Source organism: Ptychodera flava, chromosome 8, assembly GCF_041260155.1.
Source record: "Ptychodera flava strain L36383 chromosome 8, AS_Pfla_20210202, whole genome shotgun sequence".
NCBI lineage: Eukaryota > Metazoa > Hemichordata > Enteropneusta > Ptychoderidae > Ptychodera > Ptychodera flava.
In genome coordinates, this window is record NC_091935.1 from 16,453,660 (window position 1) to 16,480,509 (window position 26,850).

General features: G+C 38.3%; 1 protein-coding gene and 2 long non-coding RNA genes across 3 annotated transcripts in view; 1 reads left to right on the forward strand and 2 right to left on the reverse strand.

Moving 5' to 3' along the window:
- The window catches only part of LOC139138652 (neurocan core protein-like), a 60,219-nt gene that overhangs the window by 9,553 nt on the left and 23,816 nt on the right, over positions 1-26,850 (forward strand). The window lies entirely within an intron of this gene.
- LOC139138643 (uncharacterized) lies at positions 7,907-14,696 on the reverse strand. Its single transcript, XR_011553650.1, has 3 exons — positions 14,542-14,696; positions 10,050-10,114; positions 7,907-9,740 (listed from the first exon to the last, which is right to left on the reverse strand). It is a non-coding gene; the product is annotated as an uncharacterized lncRNA (long non-coding RNA).
- Positions 17,679-25,686, reverse strand: LOC139138644 (uncharacterized). The gene is made up of 3 exons (XR_011553651.1): positions 25,378-25,686; positions 20,725-20,789; positions 17,679-20,415 (listed from the first exon to the last, which is right to left on the reverse strand). It is a non-coding gene; the product is annotated as an uncharacterized lncRNA (long non-coding RNA).

A 26,850-nucleotide genomic window follows, 5' to 3' on the forward strand; every position in this document is an offset into this window, starting at 1 on the left:
AATTCAACCTGGATGTATAAGCAGATCTCAGTAAGATGTCATCTGATAAAACTAATCTATGCCAGTATTTGAGCATGTGCTTTATAACCATAAAGTGAATTGGATATCTACCCAGCTCTCCAACAACACCATCAGACGGTGCATGTTTAGAGACTCCTAGGATAAATCTATAAAAAGATATACTAACATCATTGAGAAAGTTACATTTGTCATTAATTTCATGTCCCCATATTTCACAGCCATATGTCATAATAGGAACAATTAAACTATCAAAGAGTGATAATGCAACTTTTACAGAAAGTGAACCATTTTGAAGGCCCTTACGAAGGCTGAAAAGAGCTTTCATTGCCTTCAATTTAAGATTATGAAAATTACCTTTGAATTTACCATTTGGGGTAATGACAAAACCAAGGTAACAGTACTCTTTCACTAAGTCAAGAGTCACTCCATTGTAAGTGAGTGTAACTCCTTTTACAAGATGATTACTTTTGTTAAACACAATAACTTTCGTCTTCTTTATATTAATAGACAATTTCCATTCACGACAAAAACTATGAAGTTTATCTAAGCAGCTTTGTAAGCCTGTTTCAGATTCTGAAATCAATAAAAGATCATCAGCATACATTAGACAATTGATAAGGAGTTTACCAAGTTTGATAGGACAGTCCTGACTGGAACCATATGTACTGGGAAGATCATTTATAAAAATATTAAACAAAGTTGGACTTAAGTTACACCCTTGCTTAACTCCTAAATTGGAGTCAAATTCTTCAGTAAAGCAGTTGTTACTTTTCACACAATACTTAATGTTGTCGTACATGGACTTAATTAAGCTATAAAAATTACCATTAATGCCATATTTCTGTAATTTCCAAAGTAAACCTGTACGCCAAACCCTGTCAAATGCTTTCTGAAAATCTACAAAACAACAATAAAGGTACCTACGACTGGGACTACAGCTTGACTGAGAAAATTTCGCATAGACATGTTGATCGATAGCAGAACGCAAAACAAGAAGATTATCTGCAGTTCTCCTCTTTGCTCTGAAACCAGACTGAAATGGTGAAAGAATACCATTGCTATTAAGAAAGTTTATAAGCCTATTATTCAACACAGAGGTAAACAGTTTTGCAAGGCAACTATTTATAGAAATCCCTCTGTAATTTGACGGATCACATGTATCACCTGATTTGAACACAGGGACCAAATATGCTTTTTTCCAAACATTTGGAAATGTTCCTGATCTAAGGATGACATTGAATAATGAACACAATGGAGTAAGTATGGAAGAACCACCATATTTTAGCATTTCATTCAAAATACCATCGACACCTGGGGATTTCCCTGATTTTAATTTACGCAAAGCCTTAAATATTTCTGATTCTCTAAATGTGGAATTAAGAATAAAATTCACATCATATTCATTGGCAGCTTCCATTTTTGTTAATTCAGATATGATACGTTTAGAAACATTATCAGTTTCTTCACAAGAAAAATCACCTAACTGCTTAAAGTGATAAAACCATTCAGCAGGAGAGATAGATGAGTCAATTTTCTTACAGACACGACTCCCTGAAATATCCTTCCACAATTTCCAGTAATCATTACGGTCTTCGGAATAAACCCTTTCTAATTTCCTTAATTGACTCTCTCTGAAAGTTGACCGTTTATATTTTAACAATTTTTGTATTCTTTTTTTAGAGTGAAACATCTCCCTCTAATATGTGGATCATTTGGGTAGCGATTCAACAATTTACAGCAATCTTTAAGATCTTTACGAAGTGAAAAACAAGACTTATCAAACCAAGGCTGGAAAACACGTTTTGATTTCTTCTTTTCAATTTCGGCGTAACCTTACGTAAACAGCATTCTGAAACTTTGTGAATAATACCTTCAAATACTTTTACAATATTATCACAAGAATGGGAACTATGACACGCAATATTAAAATTTCTAAAGTCTTCTTGAATTGATGAACTTTGCAGAGTATTTAAGAAATCTTGTTTAGCATTATCATTCCACAAATATTTACTTGAACATGGTTTACATTCTACATCAACTGACTGCTTCACAATATTATTTATATTCATAGAAAAACCTATTGGACAATGATCAGAGAAATGTGTAAAAGCATAAACTTTGAAATAATCTATACGGTTCACCAAATTCTTTGTAACAATACCATAATCTACTGTACTAAATCCATTTCCTTGTAACAAGTTGGTTTTCCATAAAGATCCCCTGCAGTTCTACCATTTAAAATCTGTAAGCCGTTTTGAATGCAAAGATCAATAAGTTGTCTCCCAAAGGAATTGATATTACAACTACCATTATCCATTGAAATTCTATTGTGTACAGAGTCAGGAATATAATCATTAGGTGTAGGACAGTGATTTATGTTATCATGTTGAATATAATCTTGCAAATTACCTGTCCTGGCATTAAAGTCTCCTACTAACATTATGTCTCCCAAACTAGAAAATTCAAGAATCTCAGAATGAAGAGTTTCAAAATAATCATTATTTACATGCATTACAGACCCTTGTGGAGGTAAATATACACAACACATAAAAACATCACTACTCAATTATGAGAAAAAATCCTTATCAAGTTTTACCCAGAGCAAGTCAGAAATTTTTGAATTTATCTTATGAATACCTGTCTTAAGGCACGACTTAAATACAACAACAGATCCCCCAGCAGCACGTTTACTACGTTTATGTTGTAAACTTCTATCAGATCGAAAATAACTATAGCTATCTAATGCAAAAGTGTTTGTCTTCGAAAGCCACGTTTCTTGAATACACATAATATCAAATTGGTTAACAATTGATAGAAAATCTTCATCATCACATTTTTTTGATAAACCACCTTGGATGATCCAACTTCCAACACGTAAGAAAGAACGCTTAAAATTCTTCTTAAAGCAGCAGTACTCTGTCTCCGCGAAGTAAAACACATGGCAGTGTAAAAGCTGACTAACAGAACTGGATAAATTAAAGGAAAATTTGATGAACAGCTGACTACAAATAGAAATAGAAAAAAGTAGCCAGAACAACAGGTGTGCTAAATTACGCACTACCTTGACAAATGTTAATAGATACTCAACTCTATTGAAGCACAGTGTAACATTGTAGCCATAGTGGCTGTATCCAGAACGTTCCAGGACATTAAAAACAAACAAACAACATGAAAAGAAACAAAGCACATCAACATATGCTGGTCACAATCTAAATCTGGTTTCGATCACCATGGTCATATCTACTAGTGTATACACCATTGCCATAATTATAGTATGGCCTTCTATTGTAGGGCCTATTTACTTGGAAAGAATCACTACTATCCATCCGTCTAAAATTTGACGGGGATCTATATGTATGAGAATGAGTGATCACACTGCTCCTCTTTGATCCTCTGACACCCCATTTAATAGTCGCGCCAGCGGCTTACTGACTACGCATGCGCTTATTCATAATATACTATGCGAGTAACCGGAAGTGTACCCTTCTTCACGTGACCCTTCTTTCATGGGCGCCGCCATGTTTTTTTTTTGAGTACTCGTAAATAAACAAAAACGAAACAAATTACTATTATATAACATTCATTTTATAAAATATACCTCTTTTATTAGACAGTAAATGTTATTATGCACCTTGTCGCTGTTACAAAATATCGTTAATATAGATAAAGGGAGAAAACTGTCGTGCATATGAACGGGGGCATACGCAAAGAATGCTGGGATTGAATTATAGAAGAGCGCCCCCTGTGTAAATAATTAGATTCAGAAATTGCCAGTTTTTAGACGGAACGCTATAGTTTTCAGCTTGCAAGTGGAAGTTGGGCAGTGCGGTCACCATTGCAATGATAATGATTGCATAATACGTCCCTTGTTTAACGCAATAGGCTGTTATCATTGTAAAAATTGCCAATTTTTGTCCAAGATTTTTACACACTACAGAAAATCTATACCTGCCAGTGCCCTGCTGCAGGGTTTGACGTCGTGTACGTACGTGAACTGCTTTCATCAGAGGGAAACTGGGCATAGTTGTCATATAAACGTTTATGAAGTAACAATTACAGTTCATCATGAATCAATACAAATAACATTGCCAATCTTAACCCCTGGCGCGACACCAAGGGCTGAGCCCTATATAATATTATCACTCACCAATAAACTTGTGCCACGTGAATTTATATGAATTCCATCACTGTGATAAAGGTAACTATTGTTACCTAATCTATTATGATCTACAAAGACGCAGTGATTTATATCAGAACATGCATTCTTAACCCTCTCATTAATATACTGGATTTGATTATTTAGAATGGAGTATTCACCATGGAAAGGTAAGATACCCGACACAATAATCAACGCTTTAGGACAGACATATTTAACTTCATTACACAGTGAAATTATTCCATCAATTATTACATCATCACGTAAGTAACCAACATCATTCGACCCTATATGCAAGATTACAATCTCTGCATCAATATTATTGACATTTCTCAGACATGAAAAAGCTTCATCAATATTTGAAGCTCTAAGCTTAACAGAACGCTTATTCTTATATAACAATCTAGTGTTAATGTACTTAGTAATCGAATCACCTAATACGAGGACATTACAGTTCATGTTACGACCGTCATCTCTAATGAATCGTGGACGATGTGGACCCGATATGCGAGACTGTGTCCGGCGATATGTAGAACTCGTCCTATTAACAGCTTCATCAACGCTGCCACGACGCGAAGGACTCTCTCTCGATTCATCTGAATGACTCAGGTACCGGTTAGCGTACGCGTTCGGAGTACCGGGAGCTGGAACGGTGGGCGAACGTTCAGTCGGTTGTAAGAATTTTGGTGGCTCTGGTTTACCGCGGAAGACAACGGTAGAGGATCAGACCGGGGAGTATTCGTCAGGATTGGTTCTGGTGTTGTTGAATGAGATGTTTGCGGCTGGAGAGAGATATTACCAACTACACTGTGACGATGAAGATCTGCGGAGTGAGGTGCGACACTGGAGACAACACGCTCACGAGTTACAGCTACATCAGTCTCAATTGATGACGTCACAGCGGTCCCAGAGACTTTTTCTAAAGATCCGTGAACGAATTCAAGTTTGTCATCAATACGAGAGATAGTACTCACAATATCATTCATTGAAGACTCCGATGAATCGAACTTGTTATCAATGAAAGTAAACTTCTTCTCAAATGAGGTTTTCATAGATGAAATCTGCCTCCTAAGATCCTTCACTTCAGCGACAACGCGATCTTTACACTGAGACTCTACAGCACTTTGAGTTACAGCTAACTTCCTTTGAAATTCTTCACACATTGATCCCAGTTCGACCCTCAAATTATCTACAGCGTCAAGTACGATATTGAATCGATCACTTAGTATTACGTAGTTATCTTGAAGTTTTTCGAAGGAGCGCAATAAGTTGTCGGATTTAGTGACAGTGTCATGCTCCCGTATTTACAGTCCACAGCTACATTGACGAAGTCATCACATTTCACACGCACTGGTGTCGTCGAAGATTCAGCCAAGTTATCTTGAACGATGGCGGGGGAGAACGATCAGAGAACACCTTCATAACACATGTCTCTGGCGAATCACGGCCACTATCTTCATCCAGTGAGACCGCAGAAAATGGAAAAGAGTCAGTTTTTAGAACGGAACTCTCAACTGAAATGTGCATGTCGACGTTCCCGCCTTGCGAAATTTGATAGCTTCTCAAAAATTATTTGCTTCTTCACGACTGTTGAAACTTTGAAACATGCACCGGAGAAAACCATCCACATGCTTATGACAAGTATTCCACTTCTCGAAGACTCCTGTTTGTCTCCCAACAGCAACAGCGTAGAATTTTTTGCCAGACTTTTTCTTACTTGACCTCGTCAACTTCTTACGTCTCCTGCTGTCTCGTACTGGAGTGCTTACAGACGTAGACACGTGCTCGTCACTTGAAATGTCAAAGTCCCCGTAAACAAAATCCGGGTCAGTCTTTTTACCTTTGCTACGCCTACCCATGATTAATTCTGGCTAAGAAATAAAAGTAAGTCAAACAATAAAAAGAATAATGCCTGGAACAGCTCAGTATCCACACCACTACGGGGAGCTCAAAATATACGTGCACACAGCAGGCAGCCATATTACGTATGACCTGGGTCTGGTCTACGACATCGCCAGCAAGGACGAGAACTTTCATTTCAAGCGGCCCAACAGGAGTACAATTGACAAAAACGCAAGCTTCAGAAATCTACAGCTCGCAGAGCAATGCCCGCTGCAGCAAGAAACACTGTTCCGTGGTCTGCATGAACGTCGGTGTCAAGCTTAAGATATGGAAAGCCGTTCGGGACCCCCGGCGACAACAGTCAAACCAATGCAAAATTACATAGGAATGCAGCGGCGACAACTGTTACACAAATCTGGCAGTACAACTGGCGACAACAACACAATTTTGACCGGCAACGACAACTACAGAGCCGACAACTGTAGAATATCACCCGACACCTACAACTTAAAAGCCGACACCTACAACTACAGCTGGCTCACTGGCCCGGCAGCGGCAGCACTGTTCATTTGGAAGCGCCTGCGCACTTTCATTGTACTCGATGCCGCTGGCGACAACTCCAGTGATTCAAGCGGCGCCTACAACAGTGGGTTGTTCATTAGTAAACGCATGCGCACTAAGTTGAGTTGTACCAAAATCCGCCTGTAGACCAGTACGCGCGCACTCGGAGTATGTCATGTGGTTGCAAGCCTGTCACACGAGTACCAGTAGGACGTTCGCCCTCTATGGTCACCTCTCTCGTCCGAACATGTTATGCAGAGTTGCATTGAACTTACAAGTATTACTGGTGAGACGGCGTGTGTTTTGCCTGAAAAATTTCAATAATTTTTCTGTTTTGGTAGAGCAATTGGGTGTGAATTTATTAGAATCTTTTTTTTTCTCTGATGGTGAAACAAGACAGGAACAACAGTGACACAGGATCATGTTTACTTTCCAAGATTTTATTCATTTCAACAATTCAAGATTACAACAAGTAACAACACAATTTTACATAATCAAACTTTCTAAGGTTAACAAAGGATGAAGAGTGAATAAAATTAACGTTTTCCTGTGGTAAAAATCTTACTTAGGGAGTTGTAATTATTTACGACCTTGGGGGGGGGGAAGTCTGGGGAATTTCATAGTATTCTGAAATTTCGAGTAAACCCCATGCCAACCCAAATGCATTTGAGTAACCCAGTCTCTAACACAGAAATTTTGACTGATCCCTCCCCTCCCCTCCCCACTTAGACCAGTTAAATACCAAGACATGTATTTGTAACATTTACAAAACTACAGCAATAGTACAGACCTTTCATATCCTGCTGGAATATCATCGGTTACCTCATGACAGTTGAAAAAGATGTGACCGGCAAAAGAAAATTCAAAGTCACAATAAAATGTAGATACAAAAGCTCATGCTGTAACCACTATCCAACCATATAGTATTGTTTACCATACAGTATTGTTTATTTGGATGGGTATCATGACAAGGTTTCCACTAAGATATCTGACAGGGCAGAATTTGAAAGTACAGGAGAACAGTCAGGAGGCTGGGGGGTGGGGCAGTGTCAGAGGAGTTGTACCGTCTCGTGCTGAAAATTTGAGAGATTGATGTGTGCAATAATGCAGTATGGTGCAATATGAGAGATGTTATCAATTTGTGTAAAACTGTTAGAACACCCAACAGGGGAAAAGTGTGAGAGGCGTGTCCCCTCTGCCACGTCGGAAATTTTGAGAAATTAATGAGTTCAATGATGCAGTCTGGTGCAATATTAGGTGTTTTCTATTTGTTTTTACTAAGTAAAACTGTCAGAACACCCAGGGGGAGAGGAAGGAGTGACAGGGGGTCGCATTAAGAATTTTGAGAAATTGATGAAATGGTGCAATCTGAGAGGTATTTCAATTCATTTTGTACCAAAAATTGAGCAACCCCCTTCTTTCTTTCCAATTTTGAACAACCTTGTAGCTTTCAATTTTTTGAGTGACTACCCTCACATTCCTCTGACCCCCCCCAGGCCCTTATGTTAAATTACTCTAAAAGACCCATAAAAATATTCTTGATGGCCTTTAATTTGTGAACAACATGATACAGTAAAAGTGGTCAACTTTGATGCAGTCTTGCTGATGCATTTTATGGGGCTTGAACTCACAATATCTACATTACTAATTCGTACTAGCTTAGCAGTCATTAAAACCCCTACAAATAGGCGTTTCAACTAGCAGCGGCCTGGTATCTCATGTAGCTGTACTGTGATAATGTTCAAGAGAATCCATAGGATAGCTAGATGTGTGCCTCAATCAGGCAAAACAACAGTTAGCAATAATAACAACAGTAATAAATATCAATTTCTGCAAGTCATTTAAAAATATACCACCAAGGGCACAGTATTGCTCCTATCTGACAAACAAAAAGAGGTATTCCTATTTCCACTTATTCACTCAAAATACTATTGTGTTTGCGAAGAGTTTGAACTTTCAATTTTCATGGGCAGAATTCCGTTTTAACAGCCACTTTTCAATTTTGTAGATCAACAATAAAAATTTGATGGTCCTTGCTTGAAATGTTAAGATTACTCAGAGTCAAGTTATACACAAGTTTGTTTGTGTAAGTAAGTTTGTGTGGTGAAGTTACCTGATATTATCATTCATCACTCATCTTATTCAATCTACACATGATTTCACTCGGCTGCCTTCATCTTTGTGAAGATTTACTTAATTAAGTGATACCATGACCGGTTTTTTTTGTTTATGTAACATAATGATTGGAACTGATACAAATAAACTGGAGTCTGTTTTATTGGTATGGTGCATCTTGCCATATGCCTTCTAATTCTTGTGGATTGAAATCCCTCATCAGTGTATGGGGTTTCCTCCATGAAATATTTGCTAAAGTTGATCCACTACATAAAACATAAGCTCACAACTTTTTTCTAGATCATATTTCACTACAAATTGGCATCAAATAAAACTACATTATTTCAGTGTCTTCAAAATTGATTTACAAGGTATTCCGGGTTGGAATAGGTCATTCAAGCTTGCGGACTAATATACTGGCTCCAAAAACAAAAATCATTGGTTCCCCAAGTTTGAAAAATGATTTGGCTTAGGTAGTCTCCAGGGATTTTTATAAGAAAATGCAAAGCTATCAGATAAACACCAATTAGACAAAAGCACTTTTGACCAAAATTGACAAAAATTGCTCCAAAAATACAAAATTTTGCATTTTCTCACTGTATAAAAATATCTGACTTAAGTCATCCTAAGGACCTGTATACTGAATATCAAAAAGTCTGACAAGGAGTTTTGAAGAAAAAAATAGATCTACAATGACAAAAATAATCTCAAAAATACAAAGTTGCATATCTTGGCACGATTTTACAAAATCTTATTGCTGCCATCCTAAGGGACATGTATAATCAATATTAATGTGTCTGACCAGAACTTTTGAATGATATTTTTGGTTAAATATGACAATAATGCCTTAAAATTTAAGTTTTAAAATATTTCATAACAATATGAACAAATGTCAATAAGGTTATCCCTGCAGAACAGTATCTTTAGATTTCTGTGGCAATACTAGAGTTTATTTGCTTCTTCAAGCATAACCATTCTTTTCCTTGACATAAGGTAAACTTCAGCCTCCTCCAACAACACAATTGCGATGTAGTATACAACAAACCTGAGTGAGAAAATAGAAATATAGATATACTATTAATACATTTTTGTATATTTCAAATGCTATGCTGACAAGCTAAATATTGATTTTTTAGCAATCTTTTTGTAGTAAAATAACAACTTACAGTGGACAAATATAAATAATGAAAATAATATCAAAAGTAAGCATTACAGGCCCTCTAAATTTTTGAGAGTTGTAATATAATAACTTACACCATTATCCCAAAACCATTCACAGCATACAGCTCAAGTTGTAACTACAAAATGGTACACCAATGTGAGTAGCAACATATGAACATAATACCCTACTTACATTGACGTTTCTTTCACATTCCTCTTCCATCTGTTGTTAAGGCAGTGTCATATCATTCAAAGATACTGTCAAAACAAACAGAAATCCATTATTACATCAGAATGAATAAACACTGTTAACAGACGTTTCATATTAAAAAGTATTCTTTTTTTAATACTCTCTGTTTTCAACAGACATGCCATAAACCTTCAAAAGACACAGTTTATGTTTTACTTTGCATATAAAAATGATATTAGTCTTGCAATGGTTATGTATAAGTGGAGCTGACAACAGTTGCCCCAAATGGGCAGTGACACATATGATTTGAATAAAATATCACTTTTAACATGGTCGTCATTTCCTTCTTTTGGCAGGTTACACCTGAACATATTTTACAGTACATGATCCTCATACAAATTAAAATGCCTCTTATTCAAAATGTAAGAACTTTATTGCCAATCAAAAAAAGTTTTGTTTAACAACATTTAAAGAAAATAATGTGAAAATTTAAGAAAGTTTGACCAAGTCAGTATGGAGTTAAATTGTTTGGAAATCTTGAAATTGGAAGAATAGTGAAGCCTGAAATTGGGTGATTTGCAAACATTTGCAAAAATTAACACTTCTTTATCAAGCAACCTACGACTGCTTGACAGCCTTGAAGATGAACCCAAATAATAATATTTTAATCTTGGGTTAACAATTTCATTAAATTAAATGAATGTCTACAAAAAGTGATTTTGGTGCAAAATACCCTGTGTTGGGTGCAGCGCCCTGAATTAGCAAGTTTTATACCACTGCAAAGTCTCTGTGCAATCAGGTGACACATTCTGACTCAGCATGATCTAACAGCAGATTCCTGCATAAAATTTTGATTTGAAAACTTGAATCACTTTTTAATAGCATGAAAAGAGCAAAACATAGGAGAAACTTAGATGACAAAGCCTTATAAGGGAAAGAGAGATGTACCACATGACTCCGTGCAACCAGGTGACACATTGTGACTCAGCATTCTCCTAAAGAAGACAACTGCATAAAATTTTGATTTTGAATCACTTTGTAATAGTATAAAAAGAGCAAAACCAATGAGAAAAATTAGCATTCACAGCCTTAGCACAGTAAGAGAGATGCACCAGAGTGTCCGTGCAACCAGGTGACACATGGTGACTCAGCATACTAAAAATGCAGTTCCTGCAAAATATTTAGATTAGACAACTTAAATCAGTTGGCGATAGCATAGAAAGATGAAACAAATGAGTAAACTTATAAGTCACAGCCTTAGCACAGTAAGAGAGATGCACAGAGTGTCCGTGCAACCAGGTGACACATGGTGACTCAGCATACTAAAAATGCAGTTCCTGCAAAATATTTAGATTAGACAATTTAAATCAGTTGGTGATAGCATAGAAAGATGAAAACCAATGGGAAAACTTAGAAGTCACAGCCTTAGCACAGTAAGAGAGATGCACCAGAGTGTCCGTGCAACCAGGTGACACATGGTGACTAGCATACTCCAAATGCAGATTCTGCAAAAAAATTTGATTAGACAACCTTAATCAGTTGGCAATAGCATAGAAAGATGAAAACCAATGGGAAAACTTAGAAGTCACAGCCGTAGCACACTAAGAGAGATGCACCAGAGTGTCCGTGCAACCAGGTGACACATGGTGACTAGCATACTCCAAATGCAGATTCTGCAAAAAAATTTGATTAGACAACCTTAATCAGTTGGCAATAGCATAGAAAGATGAAAACCAATGGGAAAACTTAGAAGTCACAGCCATAGCACACTAAGAGAGATGCACCAGAGTGTCTGTGCAACCAGGTGACACATGGTGACTAGCATACTCCAAATGCAGATTCTGCAAAAAAATTGTATTAGACAACTTAATCAGTTGGCAATAGCATAGAAAGATGAAAACCAATGGGAAAACTTAGAAGTCACAGCCATAGCACACTATAGAGATGCACCAGAGTGTGGCACACAGTCCATGTAGCCACCAGGTGACACATGGTGACTAGCATACTCCAAATGCAGATTCTGCAAAAATTTAGATTAGACAACTTAAATTAGTTGGCGATAGCATAGAAAGATGAAAAACAATGAGAAAACTTAGAAGTCACAGCCTTAGCACAGTAAGAGAGATGCGCCGGAGTGTCTGTGCAACCAGGTGACACATGGTGACTCAGCATACTAAAAATGCAGTTCCTGCAAAATATTTAGATTAGACAACTTAAATCAGTTGGCGATAGCATAGAAAGATGAACCAATGAGAAAACTTAGAAGTCACAGCCTTAGCACAGTAAGAGAGATGCACCAGAGTGTCCGTGCAACCAGGTGACACATGGTGACTCAGCATACTAAAAATGCAGTTCCTGCAAAATATTTAGATTAGACAACTTAAATCAGTTGGCGATAGCATAGAAAGATGAAAACCACTGGGAAACTTAGAAGTCACAACCATAGCACACTAGAGAGATGCGCCGGAGTGTCCGTGCAACCAGGTGATACATGGTGACTCAGCATACTAAAAATGCAGTTCCTGCAAAATATTTAGATTAGACAACTTAAATCAGTTGGCGATAGCATAGAAAGATGAAAACAAATGAGTAAACTTAGAAGTCACAGCCTTAGCACAGTAAGAGAGATGCACCAGAGTGTCCGTGCAACCAGGTGACACATGGTGACTCAGCATACTAAAAATGCAGTTCCTGCAAAATATTTAGATTAGACAATTTAAATCAGTTGGTGATAGCATAGAAAGATGAAAACCAATGGGAAAACTTAGAAGTCACAGCCTTAGCACAGTAAGAGAGATGCACCAGAGTGTCCGTGCAACCAGGTGACACATGGTGACTAGCATACTCCAAATGCAGATTCTGCAAAAAAATTTGATTAGACAACCTTAATCAGTTGGCAATAGCATAGAAAGATGAAAACCAATGGGAAAACTTAGAAGTCACAGCCGTAGCACACTAAGAGAGATGCACCAGAGTGTCCGTGCAACCAGGTGACACATGGTGACTAGCATACTCCAAATGCAGATTCTGCAAAAAAATTTGATTAGACAACCTTAATCAGTTGGCAATAGCATAGAAAGATGAAAACCAATGGGAAAACTTAGAAGTCACAGCCATAGCACACTAAGAGAGATGCACCAGAGTGTCCGTGCAACCAGGTGACACATGGTGACTAGCATACTCCAAATGCAGATTCTGCAAAAAATTTAGATTAGACAACTTAATTAGTTGGCGATAGCATAGAAAGATGAAAACCAATGAGAAAACTTAGAAGTCACAGCCTTAGCACAGTAAGAGAGATGCGCCGGAGTGTCTGTGCAACCAGGTGACACATGGTGACTCAGCATACTCCAAATGCAGTTCCTGCAAAAAATTTAAATTAGACAACTTAAAATCAGTTGGCGATAGCATAGAAAGATGAAAACCACTGGGAAACTTAGAAGTCACAACCATAGCACACTAAGAGAGATGCGCCGGAGTGTCCGTGCAACCAGGTGACACATGGTGACTCAGCATACTCAAAATGCAGTTCCTGCAAAAAATGTAGATTAGACAACTTAAATCAGTTGGCGATAGCATAGAAAGATGAAAACCAATGAGAAAACTTAGAAGTCACAGCCTTAGCACAGTTAAAGAGAGATGCACCAGAGTGTCCGTGCAACCAGGTGACACATGGTGACTCAGCATACTAAAAATGCAGTTCCTGCAAAATATTTAGATTAGACAACTTAAATCAGTTGGCGATAGCATAGAAAGATGAAAACAAATGAGTAAACTTAGAAGTCACAGCCTTAGCACAGTAAGAGAGATGCACCAGAGTGTCCGTGCAACCAGGTGACACATGGTGACTAGCATACTCCAAATGCAGATTCTGCAAAAAAATTTGATTAGACAACCTAATCAGTTGGCAATAGCATAGAAAGATGAAAACCAATGGGAAAACTTAGAAGTCACAGCCATAGCACACTAAGAGAGATGCACCAGAGTGTCCGTGCAACCAGGTGACACATGGTGACTAGCATACTCCAAATGCAGATTCTGCAAAAAAATTTGATTAGACAACCTTAATCAGTTGGCAATAGCATAGAAAGATGAAAACAAATGGGAAAACTTAGAAGTCACAGCCATAGCACACTATAGAGATGCACCAGAGTGTGGCACAGTCCATGTAGCCACCAGGTGACACATGGTGACTAGCATACTCCAAATGCAGATTCTGCAAATATTTAGATTAGACAACTTAAATTAGTTGGCGATAGCATAGAAAGATGAAAACCAATGAGAAAACTTAGAAGTCACAGCCTTAGCACAGTAAGAGAGATGCACCAGAGTGTCCGTGCAACCAGGTGACACATGGTGACTAGCATACTCCAAATGCAGATTCTGCAAAAAAAAATTTGATTAGACAACCTTAGCCAGAGATATATGAGAAATCGTATCCTTGTGTTACAAACTTACGATCAAGAATCGAACAGACTACTATACTTGTACTCACTTGCTTCGAAATGGCACAAATGAAAACGTGCTTTGACAACCAGAGCTAGCACAAGGTATCAAGAATGCAAGGAATTACCCATGCTTGGACTTTCAACTCTGATCTTTGACATCGAAACATAACCAAATATGGGTGTGTCATAGCCAACAACCACATGACATATTACAACCAGATGACAGGACTCCCAAACGCGCGTACTCCCTCTATCAAATCCGCTGGCGACAACTCTGGGCACTGCTTGCAGCGGCGGCGACAGTGCTGCTTATTGGTAGGCGCATGCGCATTTACATTATACCAAATGCCGCTGGCGGCAACTCTGGGCACTGCTTGCAGCGGCGGCGACGGTGGTGCTCACTACCAAACGCATGCGCATTTAGATTATACACAAGACCTACAAGTGTGACAGTGCTGTTAATTTTTAATTGTAAGTAATGCATCGGGAATATTAGGAACTGTCACATGTATACTACTCTCTCTCTCTCTCTCTCTCTCTCTCTCTCTCTCTCTCTCCTCTCTCTCTCTCTTCATGTGGTTCCTTTTGATCTATAGTAAGATGGTTGTTTAACCTTTAGTGTAATTTATATATCATGATCCATAAGGGGATACGAAATTTCGAGTGACATCCCCCCCCGTCAACCATGATGAATTTGAGTAACTCCCCTCTCTAACTCTGAAATTTTGACTGATCCCCCCACTTAGAAAAGTTAAATACATGTATTTGTAAAAATTTACAAAATACAGCAACAGTAAAGACCTTTGAAATCCTGATGTACTCTGCTAGACTATCATCAGTTATCTTATGATGGTTCAAAAAAGGTGAACCCATCAAAATGAAATTGAAAGTCACAATAAAATAAAGCTCACGCAGTATCTAACCATATAGTATATTGTTTAATTATGACAGGGTTTTCACTAGGATATCTGACAGGGCAGAATTTGAAAGTACAGGGGGAGAACGCGCGAGAGGCTTAGGGGGAAAGTGTGACAGGGGCTTTCCCCTATCTTGCATGGAAATTTTTAAGATATTGATGTGTGCAATGGTGCAGTCTGGTGCAATCTGAGAGTTTTTTTTAATTTTTTTACTAAGTGAAAGTGTTAGAATACCCCCAAGGGGGAGAGCACGAGAGGGGGTTTCCCCCTCTCGTATTGGAAATTTTGAGAAATTGATGTGTTTAATGGTGCAATCTGAGAGGAGTTTCAGGTTATTTTGCACTCGGTAAAACTGTTTGAAAATGACATTGAACACTGCAATATTTTTTTACATTTTTTGCATAATCAGTGTTTGTGTCACAATATTCAACAACCAAACAATGACAATACAATTTGTGAAAAACAGTTCTGTTTGCCAGAGACTGAAGATAAATAAATATACAGGAACGGAAAATCTGTGACCTTCAAGTTCTTGTGTCATTTCTCCAGCTGCCAGCTTCTAATGAAAAGCATGAATATGGTATGTTTAACTGTCAAAATGGTCATTGAACTGAGGTAAATTAAAACATGTTTCTGTGATAATAAAGGATGAATTCACAACAGTTCAGTTTTGTCCTAGATCCTGTGAAAATTTTGATGTGCGCCACGGTGCAGTGTAGTGCAATCCGATAGATATTTTAAATTTGTCTTTTACCAGTATAACTGTTAGAAGACCCAAGGGGGGAGAGCACGAGAGGGGGTGCCCCCCTCTCGCATTGAAAATTTTGAGAAATGGATGTATGCAATGGTGCAATCTGAGATGTGTTTCAATTTATTTCGCGCAAAAAAATTGAGTAACCCGCCCCCTTTCTTCCTCTCCACATTTTGAGTAACGGCCCCTGAAGTTTTCAATTTTTAGTGACCCCCTCGTATTTCATTATATTTGTTGTTCCTCAATTTTTCATTGTCAACTTGTACATCTTTCTAATATATTTATATTGAGAGAATAATATATTGGTTTTAACACTAGTTTATTGACTCCTGTCTTGTGTTTTAAAATTTTCACAATTTACAGAAGTCAAAAGTCCCCTTTAGATAGTGCCTATGCCATTGAGATATTGCAACAGAAATCCTGAAATATGATTTCTTGGGTCAGAAAAGGGAAGGAAAACATTGAGTGTACTGAGGTGTAAAGTAGACCTATGTAGTGCATGCTTATATCATAAGTGCTGGGAAAAAACATAAGAATTGCTTGTGGTAAAAACATTTGCGCTGCCTATGGCGGCGCGCCGGCAAAGAATACATGAGAATAGGGTTTCCAAATTTTGCTAATTTTTGGTGCATTGTGACAATTTTTTTTTTCACTTCTGTCTGTTATGACAATTTTTTTCTCAGGCCATGACAGGGTCAATGTTTTTTCCTTCTATCTCACCTGGCGACAATTTTTTTTTTCCTCAAAATCCTCCATATCCCCCCAAGAATCAATGGTGTTTAACTTCGTTTTCAGCTATTGCGTCCAGACTGCAACGATAGTTTATAAAGTAAAATCTTTATTGAAATCGTATCCCCTTATGGGATCATGATATATAAATTACACTAAAGGTTAAACAACCAATCTTACTATAGATCAAAAGGACCACAGAGAGAGAGAGAGAGAGAGAGAGAGAGAGAGAGAGAGAGAGAGAGAGAGAGAGAGAGAAGTATACATGTGACAGTTCCTAATATTCCCAATAGACCTTAAAACTGCATTACTGACAATTAAAAATTAACAGCACTGTCAGACTGGACTGGTAGGTCTTGTGTATAATCTAAATGCGCATGCGTTTGGTAGTGAGCACCACCGTCGCCGCCGCTGCAAGCAGTGCCCAGAGTTGCCGCCAGCGGCATTTGGTATCATGTAAATGCGCATGCGCCTACCAATGAGCAGCACTGTCGCCGCCGCTGCAAGCACTGTAGACCAGTACGCGCGCACTCGGAGTATGTCATGTGGTTGCAAGCCTGTCACACGAGTACCAGTAGGACGTTCGCCCTCTATGGTCACCTCTCTCGTCCGAACATGTTATGCAGAGTTGCATTGAACTTACAAGTATTACTGGTGAGACGGCGTGTGTTTTGCCTGAAAAATTTCAATAATTTTTCTGTTTTGGTAGAGCAATTGGGTGTGAATTTATTAGAATCTTTTTTTTTCTCTGATGGTGAAACAAGACAGGAACAACAGTGACACAGGATCATGTTTTACTTTCCAAGATTTTATTCATTTCAACAATTCAAGATTACAACAAGTAACAACACAATTTTACATAATCAAACTTTCTAAGGTTAACAAAGGATGAAGAGTGAATAAAATTAGCGTTTTCCTGTGGTAAAAATCTTACTTAGGGAGTTGTAATTATTTACGACCTAGGGGGGGAAGTCTGGGGAATTTCATAGTATTCTGAAATTTCGAGTAAACCCCATGCCAACCCAAATGCATTTGAGTAACCCAGTCTCTAACACAGAAATTTTGACTGATCCCTCCCCTCCCCTCCCCACTTAGACCAGTTAAATACCAAGACATGTATTTGTAACATTTACAAAACTACAGCAATAGTACGGACCTTTCATATCCTGCTGGAATATCATCGGTTACCTCATGACAGTTGAAAAAGATGTGACCGGCAAAGAAAATTCAAAGTCACAATAAAATGTAGATACAAAAGCTCATGCTGTAACCACTATCCAACCATATAGTATTGTTTACCATACAGTATTGTTTATTTTGGATGGGTATCATGACAAGGTTTCCACTAAGATATCTGACAGGGCAGAATTTGAAAGTACAGGAGAACAGTCAGGAGGCTGGGGGTGGGGCAGTGTCAGAGTAGTTGTACCCTCTCGTGTTGAAAATTTGAGAGATTGATGTGTGCAATAATGCAGTCTGGTGCAATATGAGAGATGTTATCAATTTGTGTAAAACTGTTAGAACACCCAAACAGGGGAAAAGTGTGAGAGGCGTGTCCCCTCTGCCACGTCGGAAATTTGAGAAATTAATGAGTTCAATGATGCAGTCTGGTGCAATATTAGGTGTTTTCTATTTGTTTTTTACTAAGTAAAACTGTCAGAACACCCCAGGGGGAGAGGAAGTGACAGGGGGTCGCATTAAGAATTTGAGAAATTGATGAAATGGTGCAATCTGAGAGGTATTTCAATTCATTTTGTACCAAAAATTGAGCAACCCCCTTCTTTCTTTCCAATTTTGAACAACAACCTTGTAGCTTTCAATTTTTTGAGTGACTACCCTCACATTCCTCTGACCCCCCCCCCAGGCCCTTATGTTAAATTACTCTAAAAGACCCATAAAATATTCTTGATGGCCTTTAATTTGTGAACAACATGTACAGTAAAAGTGGTCAACTTTGATGCAGTCTTGCTGATGCATTTTATGAGGCTTGAACTCACAATATCTACATTACTAATTCGTACTAGCTTAGCAGTCATTAAAACCCCTACAAATAGGCGTTTCAACTAGCAGCGGCCTGGTATCTCATGTAGCTGTACTGTGATAATGTTCAAGAGAATCCATAGGATAGCTAGGTGTGTGCCTCAATCAGGCAAAACAACAGTTAGCAATAATAACAACAGTAATAAATATCAATTTCTGCAAGTCATTTAAAAATATACCACCAAGGGCACAGTATTGCTCCTATCTGACAAACAAAAAGAAGTATTCCTATTTCCACTTATTCACTCAAAATACTATTGTGTTTGCAAAGAGTTTGAACTTTCAATTTTCATGGGCAGAATTCCGTTTTAACAGCCACTTTTCAATTTTGTAGATCAACAATAAAAATTTGATGGTCCTTGCTTGAAATGTTAAGATTTACTCAGAGTCAAGTTATACACAAGTTTGTTTGTGTAAGTAAGTTTGTGTGGTGAAGTTACCTGATATTATCATTCATCACTCATCTTATTCAATCTACACATGATTTCACTCGGCTGCCTTCATCTTTGTGAAGATTTACTTAATTAAGTGATACCATGACAGGTTTTTTTGTTTATGTAACAAAATGATTCGAACTGATACAAATAAACTGGAGTCTGTTTTATTGGTATGGTGCATCTTGCCATATGCCTTCTTGTGGATTGAAATCCCTCATCAGTGTATGGGGTTTCCTCCATGAAATATTTGCTAAAGTTGATCCACTACATAAAACATAAGCTCACAACTTTTTTCTAGATCATATTTCACTACAAATTGGCATCAAATAAAACTACATTATTTCAGTGTCTTCAAAATTGATTTACAAGGTATTCCGGGTTGGAATAGGTCATTCAAGCTTGCGGACTAATATATTGGCTCCAAAAACAAAAAATCATTGGTTCCCCCAGTTTGAAAAATGATTTGGCTTAGTAGTCTCCAGGGATTTTTATAAGAAAATGCAAAGCTATCAGATAAACACCAATGAGACAAAAGCACTTTTTGACCGAAATTGACAAAAATTGCTCCAAAAATACAAAATTTTGCATTTTCTCACTGTATAAAAATATCTGACTTAAGTCATTCTAAGGACCTGTATACTGAATATCAAAAAGTCTGACAAGGAGTTTTGAAGAAAAAATAGATCTACAATGACCAAAATAATCTCAAAAATACAAAGTTGCATATCTTGGCACGATTTTACAAAATCTTATTGCTGCCATCCTAAGGGACATGTATAATCAATATTAATGTGTCTGACCAGAACTTTTGAATGATATTTTTGGTTAAATATGACAATAATTGCCTTAAAATTTAAGTTTTAAAATATTTCATAACAATATGAACAAATGTCAATAAGGTTATCCCTGCAGAACAGTATCTTTAGATTTCTGTGGCAATACTAGAGTTTATTTGCTTCTTCAAGCATAACCATTCTTTTCCTTGACATAAGTAAACTTCAGCCTCCTCCAACAATTAACACAATTGTGATGTAGTCTACAACAAACCTGAGTGAGAAAAATAGAAATATAGATATACTATTAATACATTTTTGTATATTTCAAATGCTATGCTGACAAGCTAAATATTGATTTTTTAGCAATCTTTTTGTAGTAAAATAACAACTTACAGTGGACAAATATAAATAATGAAAATAATATCAAAAGTAAGCATTACAGGCCCTCTAAATTTTTGAGAGTTGTAATATAATAACTTACACAATTATCCCAAAACCATTCACAGGATACAGCTCAAGTTGTAACTACAAAATGGTACACCAATGTGAGTAGCAACATATGAACTAATACCCTACTTACATTGACGTTTCTTTCACATTCCTCTTCCATCTGTTGTTAAGGCAGTGTCATATCATTCAAAGATACTGTCAAAACAAACAGAAATCCATTATTACATCAGAATGAATAAACACTGTTAACAGACGTTTCATATTAAAAAGTATTCTTTTTTTAATACTCTCTGTTTTCAACAGACATGCCATAAACCTTCAAAAGACACAGTTTATGTTTTACTTTGCATATAAAAATGATATTAGTCTTGCAATGGTTATGTATAAGTGGAGCTGACAACAGTTGCCCCAAATGGGCAGTGACACATATGATTTGAATAAAATATCACTTTTAACATGGTCGTCATTTCCTTCGTTTGGCAGGTTACATCTGAACATATTTTACAGTACATGATCCTCATACAAATTAAAATGCCTCTTATTCAAAATGTAAGAACTTTATTGCCAATCAAAAAAAGTTTTGTTTAACAACATTTAAAGAAAATAATGTGAAAATTTAAGAAAGTTTGACCAAGTCAGTATGGAGTTAAATTGTTTGGAAATCTTGAAATTGGAAGAATAGTGAAGCCAGGAAATTGGGTGATTTGCAAACATTTGCAAAAATTAACACTTCTTTATCAAGCAACCTACGACTGCTTGACAGCCTTGAAGATGAACCCAAATAATAATATTTTAATCTTGGGTTAACAATTTCATTAAATTAAATGAATGTCTACAAAAAGTGATTTTGGTGCAAAATACCCTGTGTTGGGTGCAGCGCCCCTTAATTAGCAAGTTTTATACCACTGCAAAGTCTCTGTGCAACCAGGTGACACATTCTGACTCAGCATGATCTAACAGCAGATTCCTGCATAAAATTTTGATTTGAAAACTTGAATCACTTTTTAATAGCATGAAAAGAGCAAAACATAGGAGAAACTTAGATGACAAAGCCTTATAAGGGAAAGAGAGATGTACCACATGACTCCGTGCAACCAGGTGACACATTGTGACTCAGCATACTCCTAAAGCAGACGACTGCATAAAATTTTGATTTTGAATCACTTTGTAATAGTATAAAAAGAGCAAAACCAATGAGAAAAATTAGCATTCACAGCCTTAGCACAGTAAGAGAGATGAACCAGAGTGTCCGTGCAACCAGGTGACACATGGTGACTCAGCATACTAAAAATGCAGTTCCTGCAAAATATTTAGATTAGACAACTTAAATCAGTTGGCGATAGCATAGAAAGATTAAAACCAATGAGAAAACTTAGAAGTCACAGCCTTAGCACAGTAAGAGAGATGCACCAGAGTGTCCGTGCAACCAGGTGACACATGGTGACTCAGCATACTAAAAATGCAGTTCCTGCAAAATATTTAGATTAGACAACTTAAATCAGTTGGCGATAGCATAGAAAGATGAACCAATGAGAAAACTTAGAAGTCACAGCCTTAGCACAGTAAGAGAGATGCACCAGAGTGTCCGTGCAACCAGGTGACACATGGTGACTCAGCATACTAAAAATGCAGTTCCTGCAAAATATTTAGATTAGACAACTTAAATCAGTTGGCGATAGCATAGAAAGATGAAAACCAATGAGAAAACTTAGAAGTCACAGCCTTAGCACAGTAAGAGAGATGCACCAGAGTGTCCGTGCAACCAGGTGACACATGGTGACTCGGCATACTAAAAATGCAGTTCCTGCAAAATATTTAGATTAGACAACTTAAATCAGTTGGCGATAGCATAGAAAGATTAAAACCAATGAGAAAACTTAGAAGTCACAGCCTTAGCACAGTAAGAGAGATGCACCAGAGTGTCCGTGCAACCAGGTGACACATGGTGACTAGCATACTCCAAATGCAGATTCTGCAAAAAAATTTGATTAGACAACCTTAATCAGTTGGCAATAGCATAGAAAGATGAAAACCAATGGGAACACTTAGAAGTCACAGCTATAGCACACTAAGAGAGATGCACCAGAGTGTCCGTGCAACCAGGTGACACATGGTGACTAGCATACTCCAAATGCAGATTCTGCAAACAAATTTGATTAGACAACTTAAATCAGTTGGCGATAGCATATAAAGATGAAAACCAATGAGAAAACTTAGCATTCACAGCCTTAGCACACTAAGAGAGATGCGCCAGAGTGTCCATGCAACCAGGTTACACATTGTGACTCAGGATACTCAAAATGCAGTTCCTGCAAATAATTTAATTAGACAACTTATATCAATTAGTGATAGCATAGAAAGATGAAAACCAATGAGTAAACTTAGAAGTCACAGCCTTAGCACAGTAAGAGAGATGCACCAGAGTGTCCGTGCAACCAGGTGACACATGGTGACTAGCATACTCCAAATGCAGATTCTGCAAAAATATTTGATTAGACAACTTAAATTAGTTTGCGATAGCATAGAAAGAGGAAAACCAATGAGAAAACTTAGAAGTCACAGCCTTAGCACAGTAAGAGAGATGCACCAGAGTGTCCGTGCAACCAGGTGACACATGGTGACTCGGCATACTAAAAATGCAGTTCCTGCAAAATATTTAGATTAGACAACTTAAATCAGTTGGCGATAGCATAGAAAGATAAAACCAAATGAGAAAACTTAGAAGTCACAGCCTTAGCACAGTAAGAGAGATGCACCAGAGTGTCCGTGCAACCAGGTGACACATGGTGACTAGCATACTCCAAATGCAGATTCTGCAAAAAAATTTGATTAGACACCTTAATCAGTTGGCAATAGCATAGAAAGATGAAAACCATGGGAAAACTTAGAAGTCACAGCTATAGCACACTAAGAGAGATGCACCAGAGTGTCCGTGCAACCAGGTGACACATGGTGACTAGCATACTCCAAATGCAGATTCTGCAAACAAATTTGATTAGACAACTTAAATCAGTTGGCGATAGCATATAAAGATGAAAACCAATGAGAAAACTTAGCATTCACAGCCTTAGCACACTAAGAGAGATGCGCCAGAGTGTCCATGCAACCAGGTTACACATTGTGACTCAGGATACTCAAAATGCAGTTCCTGCAAATAATTTAATTAGACAACTTATATCAATTAGTAATAGCATAGAAAGATGAAAACCAATGAGTAAACTTAGAAGTCACAGCCTTAGCACAGTAAGAGAGATGCACCAGAGTGTCCGTGCAACCAGGTGACACATGGTGACTAGCATACTCCAATGCAGATTCTGCAAAAATATTTATTAGACAACTTAAATTAGTTTGCGATAGCATAGAAAGAGGAAAACCAATGAGAAAACTTAGAAGTCACAGCCTTAGCACAGTAAGAGAGATGCACCAGAGTGTCCGTGCAACCAGGTGACACATGGTGACTCAGCATACTAAAAATGCAGTTCCTGCAAAATATTTAGATTAGACAACTTAAATCAGTTGGCGATAGCATAGAAAGATGAAAACCAATGAGAAAACTTAGAAGTCACAGCCTTAGCACAGTAAGAGAGATGCACCAGAGTGTCCGTGCAACCAGGTGACAAATGGTGACTCAGCATACTAAAAATGCAGTTCCTGCAAATATTTAGATTAGACAACTTAAATCAGTTGGCGATAGCATAGAAAGATGAAAACCAATGAGAAAACTTAGAAGTCACAGCCTTAGCACAGTAAGAGAGATGCACCAGAGTGTCCGTGCAACCAGGTGACACATGGTGACTAGCATACTCCAAATGCAGATTCTGCAAAAAAATTTGATTAGACAACCTTAATCAGTTGGCAATAGCATAGAAAGATGAAAACCAATGGGAAAACTTAGAAGTCACAGCTATAGCACACTAAGAGAGATGCACCAGAGTGTCCGTGCAACCAGGTGACACATGGTGACTAGCATACTCCAAATGCAGATTCTGCAAACAAATTTGATTAGACAACTTAAATCAGTTGGCGATAGCATATAAAGATGAAACCAATGAGAAAACTTAGCATTCACAGCCTAATAGCACACTAAGAGAGATGCACCAGTGTCCGTGCAACCAGGTGACACATGGTGACTCAGCATACTAAAAATGCAGTTCCTGCAAAATATTTAGATTAGACAACTTAAATCAGTTGGCGATAGCATAGAAAGATGAAAACAATGAGTAAACTTAGAAGTCACAGCCTTAGCACAGTAAGAGAGATGCACCAGAGTGTCCATGCAACCAGGTGACACATGGTGACTAGCATACTCCAAATGCAGATTCTGCAAAAATATTTGATTAGACAACTTAAATTAGTTGGCGATAGCATAGAAAGATGATAAACCACTGGGAAAACTTAGAAGTCACAGCCATAGCACACTAAGAGAGATGCGCCGGAGTGTCCATGCAACCAGGTTTATAATGCTTTGAACATTTTCGACCGTTGTTTACTGAAGCAGTGCCATGAATACAAAAGCAAGCACAGTAGCTTTGTACGGCTTTGGACCATAACGATCAAACACTAAAGTGCTGAATCTGTCGAGGTCGATCATGATGACTGATGTATGTAGACACAGTCAGAGGCGAACTGTCATGTAGACCTGGTTTCGTCTGACCTCTGAATTTTAAAGACCCTTGAATTTTAAAACCGCCTGCATGCTAACACCAGAGATATATGAGAAATCGTATCCTTGTGTTACAAGCCTACGATCAAGAATCGAACAGACTACTATACTTGTACTCACTTGCTTCGAAATGGCACAAATGAAAACGTGCTTTGACAACCAGAGCTAGCACAAGGTATCAAGAATGCAAGGAATTACCCATGCTTGGACTTTCAACTCTGATCTTTGACATCGAAACATAACCAAATATGGGTGTGTCATAGCCAACAACCACATGACATATTTACAACCAGATGACAGGACTCCCAAACGCGCGTACTCCCTCTATCCCGCTGCAAGCAGTGCCAAGAGTTGTCGCCAGCGGATTTTGGTACAACTTAGTGCGCATGCGTTTACTAATGAACAAACCACTGTTGTAGGCGCCGCTTGAATTGACTGGAGTTGTCGCCAGCGGCATCGAGTACAATCAAAGTGCGCAGGCGCTTCCAAATGAACAGTGCTGCCCCTGCCGGGCCAGTGAGCTAGCTGTACTTGTAGGTGTCGCCTTTAAGTTGTAGGTGTCGGGTGATAAGTTGTAGGTGTCGGGTGTTATTCTACAGTTGTCGGCTCTGGAGTTGTCGGTGCCGTCAATCAAAATTTTGTTGTTGTCGCCAGTTGTACAGCCAGATTGTGTAACAGTTGTCGCCGCTGCATTCCTATGCAATTTTTCATAGTTTGACTGTTGTCGCCGGGGTCCCGAACGGCTTTCCATATTAAGAGAACCGGGTATATGGCGCGCTACACTCGGCTGTGGAGAATCCAACTCCACAAGGAAGTTTACCCCGTTGGTGGGTGCAAACGAGAATTCCGAGTACAGGCGAAGGACCTTTCATAGGTCCTCTTGTTATATGGGGGTTATCTCATTTGAAAGGGAATTCAGACTTACCCGGCAATCAGGAGGTACAACAACGAAGTTTGCGTAGCACGGGGCGTAGCACCGGTAGGCCTACATTAGCTCGCCGTTCATGGATCTCTGCCATGACCATGCACAGAATCTCTCGATACGTCCCTATGTGTTTGCTGCCAAAAGCCGCGAAAACCCGCTTGTTTTGTCTATTTTGTCCTGTCATTTGACTAATTCTTGCCACGTATTACTAGAAGAAGTAAGAAATAGTGATCAACAGTGGGTCGTGGGCCAAGTCGTCGCGGGGCCGGTACGTTGTGCAGCTGGTTGTGGGACCGGATTCTCATACATTCGTGTACGTCAACGCGGTGACCTTCTCCCTTATCGAAGCAACAGCATCTCCCGTGTCCTGCTCTGGCTTGCCGATCATGGTCTTGAGTGTAATTTTTGTGTTAGGCATTGTGCTTGTTGCTGGTCTAGGCCTACATACCCGGTATATATACAATGTTTATCATTTTAGTGATGTATTTTTACCGTGCTGTACATAGCATTGTGTACAACCAGCGTGACCGCGCGCGATCAAAGCCATTTGTTCACTGTGACTGCATGTGGTAAACTCACCGACATGATGTGAAGAGTGTCTCGATGTTCGTAGCCTTACATGAGTTTATAGATAGAAATACTATACTGAAGTTCGTTTCCGATCTTAA